The sequence below is a fragment of the Canis aureus genome, chromosome 1 (assembly GCF_053574225.1).
Source record: "Canis aureus isolate CA01 chromosome 1, VMU_Caureus_v.1.0, whole genome shotgun sequence".
Taxonomy (NCBI): Eukaryota; Metazoa; Chordata; class Mammalia; order Carnivora; family Canidae; genus Canis; species Canis aureus.
Window position 1 is genome coordinate 26,541,819 of NC_135611.1, and position 8,320 is coordinate 26,550,138.

At 37.0% G+C, this 8,320-nt stretch overlaps 1 pseudogene; it reads right to left on the minus strand.

Annotated features, from left to right (window-relative positions):
- Positions 1 to 6,566: 6,566 nt before the first annotated feature.
- LOC144282122 (putative PDZ domain-containing protein PDZK1P1 pseudogene) lies at positions 6,567 to 8,109 on the minus strand (annotated as a pseudogene).
- Positions 8,110 to 8,320: the final 211 nt, after the last annotated feature.

Sequence of the window (8,320 nt, forward strand, 5' to 3'; positions counted from 1 at the left end):
ATATATAGACGTATACTGACATATAACATGTCCTTTTAAGTGCAATTTACTATATGAAAAATTCTTAAGTGCCTGTTGTGTGCTATATTTACTACTATCCACTTAATGATCTCTACATAGGATGTTGGACTGAATATAAGAAAAATGTAGTTAGTGTTTACTCTGGTTCAATCTAGATAGGAAGATTCAACTCTAAACTTAGTTAAAAAGAGAATCTGAATTTTTTAAACCAAATCTCATGGCACAAACTGTATTAAACTTTGATTTTTGTTGATGAAAATTTAAAACACACTTTAATTAAACAAAAACCAGGGTATTCTAAATACAGATAATGAATTGATGGCAAAGATAAAGATGGCTTTAAAATTACTTCTGTGTTTCTAATTCAGATGTTACCCATAATATTATGAAATTTCTTGCGTGGGAAAATGCATTAAGTTATGGTCTTGGCGGCATGGGTGCAGGCTGGATCTGCTAACACAGTCAAATCAGGCACACAATGAAACAAATCTTTTGTTTTGTGCTTTAAGGCAGTTTCAACTTAGAAAGGAATTGTATATATTGTTTACTTTGTCTTTATATTGCTCACATTGTCAAATTTGGGTTATGATTTCTTTGAGGAAGCCAGAAAAGTGAAATACACAATTTAAGTGCATTTTCTAAACATGATGTATAAACAGATTTTTGTAAATGATATATTTTTTTACTTTACTTGTGAAATAAAAAGCTGAATCCACTTAACAATATAGATGCCTATTTCAATTCTTTCACTATAAAATTCAACAATTTGGGAATTCATGTATATTGTCTGAGTACATGTATTTAATTGATAACACTTCCAATCAAACCATTTTTAACCTGTCAGAAAATATTTTTTAAATGATCCTAGTTTTTGGTTTTGACCAATATTTTTCATTTGAGTATTTGACTCTCATGGTGAACCTTTTAATATGTTATTCAGATTAATATATACTATGTGTTAAAATGTGTCCTTTGTGTTTTAGAGTTTGGTATGAGCTCAATTTGAATTCCACTAAAAACCTATACAACATAAATACAAACTATACAACATACAATATACTCTTTAAATACCTTCTGTATTTGGCATAATTGAAAAGCATTGAAACAGAAAAAAATTGAAACAGAATCCTGCTAGTCTTTATTATAGTGGAAATTGCTCGTTGGTTTCTCAGCATCCATTGTCCCATTTCTCCTTCCTTAGAATGTAGTGATTTTCAGCTCTACGTCCATTTTTCTTTTAGGCAGTCCAGCAAGTTAGAAGAAAGCTCATATCTGGTCTCAGATAATCCCATCATCCTGGCCATAAGAACAGATTTAGGAACCCAGGGCTAAACCAGCAAGGCTGAAGCAATTATGTCACATGTAACATGTTACTCAGTTTAAGCACCTGGGACATGAAGAACGATTGCTGAACTCTCCTGGGAAAGAAGTCTCTTCTGTGTTGTGGTGTATATATTAGAGGCCTAGAACTCTATATAGCCATTCAGTCTCCATTTGGAGGATGCAGCCCACCTAGGGGAGAGCACACAGCTAAAGGCACAGCAGACAGATTGAGACAGAGTCAGGATTAGTCACTTTTATCACTTGCTCTCTGTGAAGATCATTACATAAATTTCTCCATGGTTTAAGTCAGTTTGTATTTTCTCATTAAAAACACCCTAAATTTATAGATGTAGCAATTACACAGTTCAGATTTTTAGTATAGATTCCCAAGCAATTTCATTAATTTTTAGGGAAGGTAGTTCATTCAGTGTTAAATTAGATATGATTTATTTTTAAACATTTTAAATTTTATGTAGATAGATCTATAAATCATAGGAATCATTTGTCAAACCATCTATTCTGGTTTAGGATTTGAATATTAGTTTGGAGCCAGTTTTACTGGTATGATATTCTCAAATTTTGGCAAGATGCTTGAAGCACATTTTCAGCAAATATTTGTAATATTTTCCTATCTGTTAATGGCATATGGCTTCATTGCTTCAATCTATCATGAAATAGTTACATATATTTCCTATTCTCACCACTCTTCCACTCAGAGTTTCATTGACAATGAATTACGAGTGAACAATAGTATAGCATTCGATTACTATTATTATTTTTCAGAAGTGTGCCCAACCTGTGCCAGCACAGTGCTAGCCATTGGTATTAGCCACATTGCAGAGGCAGTCCCTGCCCTCTAAGGCTTATTGACCTGTGGTTTAGGCAGAAAATGAGATGAGCAATTAATTCAAAGTGATAAGAAAGCTATGAGGCTAAGTGTAGAGTTATAAAAATACATGGTGGATGGCATATAGTTCAGACTTTGGTATTTAGGGAAGGAGACTCAGAAAAAATGATATCTAACCTTTGACTGATAGGCCAAGCAGGAATTAGCAATTAACCATGTGAAGTTCTCAAGGAAGAAAGAAGGTGTAGAAGCAAGGTTCTGGGTGGAGGAATAGTACACAGGCATAGAGAGGAGAGAATATGACACATCTTGGGCAGCTAATTCAAAGTGCTGGAGCACAGAGCATCTTCATGTCATCAGAGGCCTAAGTAGGAAGGGCCTTGGAGGATTACTAATGAATTTGAGGTTTATTCTGAGAACCCTGGCACTCTGGAAGGAAGAAACTTTAAACATAAAGTTTAGGTAAGAGGATATCCTTGCCTTTTAGCACAATCACTAAAGAAGGATCAAGATTAGAGTCAGAGATACCAGCAAGAAAACATTTGCAGTAATTTGAGCAAGAAACGTTGGTGGCTTGAGTTCTTTTAGGAAAAACAATGAGCAGGATTTAGTGATGAATTGGGTGTTGTGAAAGGCTAGGGTGTTAATTTAAACATTATTTAATAGGTGTTGGATCCCACAGACTTTCTTCCATGGAATTATTTTTGAATAAAAATAATGAGCTTATTCATAAACTCATCAAGATGTTTGTACTCCAGGAAAGGAGCCTGCACAGAGTTGCCATACCAATACAATAAGCTGACTCCATCTTTAGAGTAATTGAAAACACAGCCTTGTGTTTGAGCGAAAGCAGTTTGGGCAGAGGACATGCATAAAAGTGTAAGATTCCCATCCTCAGGGGGTTCTAATGATCACAATCTCACCAGTGCTCTTGAGCACCAAGGAAAGAAGTGACAGTTGGCACAAATCCATGATGGATTGATTAGTAGCTATGCATGTGGTTTTGAACTTCAGAATAGCGGTGAGGTCATCACTTTTAGGAAATTTTAAAGTACTAGAATATGGGGAAACATACATTTCAACTTATAATTAAAAGCATTTAATTAAATGGGGGTTGTTTGGGGGGGGGTACTTGTAATTTGAAAAGAGAAAACTAGAGACAGAAGGTACAAACTCCAAAGCAGTTTGCTAAAATGGACAAAGAATCAACAAAGGAAAAGGGTGAGGTCAATATATTCTTACACTGAATTTCAGTTGCTTTTGTATAAGAATGTATCTTTTGTAGTAGTTTGGGTTTTTTCTTCACTACATATTCTCCAAAAATAAAAGAAAAGGAAGAGAAAAATAATATTCTCCTTCAAGAAAACATTTCCAGTCACAACAGATTGCTACTCAATCTCTTTATGAACTGCTAAAAACAAAAGCAAACAAAACAAAACAAGCATGTGAACTTCTATTATGTCCACATGGCATCAGCTCTTTTCCTTCAAGATGAAATATTCCACACTTGGTGCATCATTTTCTACTATTTACAATCTGAAGAGAAAAATAACAAAAGGTGATCCTTACAAAAGTTTGACTCTCAAGCTAACATGGAACTTATTTACTTTATTTTGGTTTAGTTTTTAACTTCTTTATTGTGAAATATAAGCACACATGCAGAAAAGAGATACAGAACAAAAACATTAAGTTCTATGATCTATTACACAATATACATCCTGTAATCATGATCTAGAAATAAATTGAAAATTGCCAAGACCCAAAGTAGTCCTGGTGTACCCCAGTATCTCTTACTTCCTCTTTCCCCAAATTTCTACTACCATAATTTTTTCCACTTCCATAATTCTTATGATAATCACATTCATACCTATCTTTATGGTTATATCACATACATATGCATCATTTAATGCTATAATATAGTGTCAGATTTTTGAAATTTATAAGAATGGAATCAAATGGTATGCATTCTTTTAGTCTGCAGTCTCATTCCACACTATATTTGAAGATTTATCCACAGTTTTTGCGGTTATGTATTCATGCAATTCATAAGAATTGAATGGATGTGCCAGAAATTGTTGATCTATTCTACTTTTGATGGACTTTTGGGTTGCTACCATTTTGGGGTTATTATTAGGAACAATGCTACTATAACATTCCTGAGCATGTCTCTTGGTGCACATGTGCTCATTTCCACTGGGTATCTGGAGTGGAATTATTGAGTCAATAGATTATATGGAAGTTGGGTTTCAGTAATTAATGGCAATAAGTGGAGGGTATCATGCTGAGTGAAGTAAGTCAATCGGAGAAGGACAGTCGTCATATGGTTTCATTCATATGGGAAATATAAGAAATAGTGAAAGGAATTATTATTTTTTTTTTTTTTTGTGAAAGGAATTATAAGGGAGAGGAGTGGAACTGAGTGGGAAAAATTATAGAGGGAGACAAACTATGAGAGACTCCCTAAATCTGGGAAACAAACAAAAGGTTGCGGAAGGAGAGGTGGGCGCCGGGTCGGGGTAAATGGGTGACGGGCACTGAGGAGGGCACCTGATGGGCTGAGCACTGGGTATTATATTATGTGTTGTCAAATTGAATTTAAATTAAAAAATGTAAATAAAAAATAATAAAGAAATAAAATCTCAAAATGGAAAAAAAAAATGTCAATAAGTTTTCCGAGAGGTTACCAATTTACACTCCAATCATCAGTTTATGAGAGTCCCTTTTGACCCACTTCCTCACCAACACTTGTGATGGCTAGTTGTTTCTTTTTTTAACAGTTCAAGTCAGTGTTGAGGGGTTGCTCATTTTGGTTTTATTTGCATTTTCCTTTTTAAAAAAATTTTTTTTTGCCTCTTCCTGATTGCTAATGCAATTGAACCCTTTTTCATATGTTTATTAACTTCTGGATTTTCTCTTTGAAGTGCCCATGCAAATATCTTGCCCATTTTGCTATTGGGCTGTCTTTTTCTGATCCATCTTTAGGCATCTTCTTTTATATTCAGTATGTGAATCTTTAGTCAGGTATACATATTGCACATACTCAGTGTGTGCCTCACTTCTTTACTCTCTTCATAGTGTCTTTTGTTGAAGCTTTTACTTAGTAGTAGTGTCTTTGGATAAATGGAGATGTTGACTTTAATGTAGCCCATTTTATCAATCTTTTCCTTTATGGTTAGTGCCATTTTTTGCCTCTTGAAAGGTTTTTCCTTACTCTAAGGTCATAAAGATATTCTCAATTATCTCCTGGAGTGTTAGTATTTGCTTTTCACACTTGTATATAAAATCTACTTGGAATTGGGATGCCTGAGTGGCTCAGCGGTTGGGCGTCTGCCTTTGGCTCAGGGAGTGATCCTGGAGTTCCGGGATCCAGTCCCACATCAGGCTCCCTACATGGAGCCTGTTTTTCCCTCTACCTGTGTCTCTGCCTGTCTCTCTATGTCTCTCATGAATAAATAAATATTTAAAAAATAAAATCTACTTGGAATTTATTGTTTGTATACATATGAAGTAAAGGATAACTTCCATTTTAAAAAATATTGATATCCAATTACCCCAATACATTTTACTTCTGCTGCTCTATGGAGCTATCTTTTAAATAAATCAAGTCTATATATGCATAGGTCTGTTTATGTGATTCCCATTCTAATTCATTGCTCTAATGTATCCTTAAGTCACTGTTTTAATTACACATTATTGTTGTAATCTGTAGTCAATATTCATTGGGATTTACCCATGCATTTGCCTTTTCTATTGCTTTCTCTTCCTTCCTGCATCCCATACTTTCATCTGAATTTGTTTCCCTGCTACCTGATGGCTATTTATCAGTACAGGTTCTCAGGAGAGGAATTTTCTCAGTTTCTGTTTTTTTGAAAAATATTTACTTTTCCTTCACTCTTGAAGAATACTTTTGTTGGATTTAAAATTCTAGGTTAGGGGTCCCTGGGTGGCTTAGAGGTTTAGCGCCTGCCTTTGGCCCAGGGCGTGATGCTTTTTTTTTTTTTTTTTTAAGATTTTGTTTATTTATTCATGAGAGACACAGAGAGAAGCAGAGACACAGGCAGAGGGAGAAGTAGGCTTCATGCAGGGAGCCCAACGCGGGACCCGATCCCAGGACCCTGGGGTCACGCCCTGGGCCAAAGGCGGACGCTCAACCGCGGAGCCCCCCAGGCGTCCCTGTCTTCAAACTTTTGTATCACCAGACAAATGTTACACACAAATGTGCCAGGCACTTCATGGCAGATTACACCCAGTGAGGAAGGTCATCTGATTTGTCTTGCAGTATAACTATTCCATGTTTGCTTGTATTGGTCATGTTGTACATTAGGGATTGAGGAACTACTTGCTTTGGATTTATGACTTCTTCTAGGGATTTTTTTTTTTCATTTTTAATGGCATCTATTTTAACAATCACAACATTCTTACAAAAGCATAATTTTAATAGGCTTATCTGCTCAGATATTTTATAGCAGCTCTCACATAGACAGATTTATGAATCATCTTTAGTGCACAAGGAGCCTATAGAATTAAGAAATATCATCATATAGAGAAATGTAGTGAAGTTGAAGCTTGAAAGAGATCACATGTAAAGAATCTGGTTGCTGCCTTAAATTGACCATAAATAAGCCATCTACTGCAATAGTCACCCCCAAGACAAATAACAACAGAAGACAGTCACACATGATGAAGTGGTTCCCAGAGGAGTTCTTCTCTAATAGAGACAGTAAATGGGTGTCAGCTCATTCCTCGGGAAAGGATTCGTACTAAATACCCAGAAACAGCTGTGAGCCAAAGGCATTATTTGCTTTCATCACATCTCTGTGTCTTCAGAATTGGAAGAAGAATGTGAGGCTGTACTGTGAGCTCGTTCTTTTGCCACATGTGACTCGAGCTCTGGTTCTGCCAGTGTTTCTTCTTTGGAATCAGGAGTTTCATCCAGTGGATCAGCCATGGAGGAAACAACAGGGATTTTCTTAACCTGGAAGTAATCATAGGCCTTCTTTCCACAGACCAGGAGTGTGACATTCTTCCCACTGCTCTGGATTCTGTCTACCACCTTCTCATAGGGTTCATCCACCACCTTCGCTCCATTCACTTCAATGATGATATCTTCATCCTCCAACCCTGCCAATTCAGCAGGGCTGCCCTTCTGTACCTCTTTGATGAAGGATCCTGGCTGACCCTCAATCGCGTTTAAGTGGAAGCCATAGCCATTTTCGCCTTTAACCAGCCTGCAGAGCTTAGGCTTATGATTTCCTACTTCCTCTGTAGTATCTGAACTTGAAACCTCTGGAGGAGCAAGAGTAGGAGCTGGAGCCTCCTTGACAGAACCATTAGGCAGTTCTTGACTTTGATGGTAGAGAAATGAAGAAAAATGAGCCAATCTGTACATGTTGTCTGTCTCTTTGTCTACCACCAGCAGCGAAGTCTGATCTCCGCCCTTTCTAATCATTCCCACCACACTGTCATGATCCAGGGATTCCACAGACTCGCCACTGACAGCCACCAGCAGGTCATTGTTCTTCAAGCCAGCCTCCTCTGCTGGACTTCCGGAATCTATGTCCTTGATGACTTGACCTTTCTGTTCTGGACCTGCCCTCAGATAGAAACCATATCCATTGCCTCCCTTCTTCATCTCTACGACCTGAGGCTGGTGGGGTAACAGTTTCAGACTGGCTGTTTCTCTCTTCAATTCTATCTTCTGCTCAGTATGGAGCTTGTCAGTCTCCTTGACCACCAACAGGAACATGACATGACTTCCGGAGTTCTTCACCTTTGCAACCACTTCCTCATGGCTGGCATCTTCTACATTCTCTTCATTCACTTCAATCAAGTGATCACCTGCCAAGACACCAGCTTTCATAGTCACACCTTGAGGTGTTATATCAGTCATGTACACTCCCTTTTCCCTTGGAGAGTTTTCAGAGAGAAGCCATAGCTGTTCCCTTCCTTCACCAGGTAGCAGTTCCTTATTGGGCTGCTTGCATAAAGCCTGCTTCTCCCTCTGCCTGTGTCCCTGCTTCTCTCCCTCTCTCTGTGTCTCTCATGAATAAATAAATAAAATCTTAAAATAAAATAAAATAAATAAAATTCTAGGTTAGTAATATTATTCTCAGACCCATAAATATATTA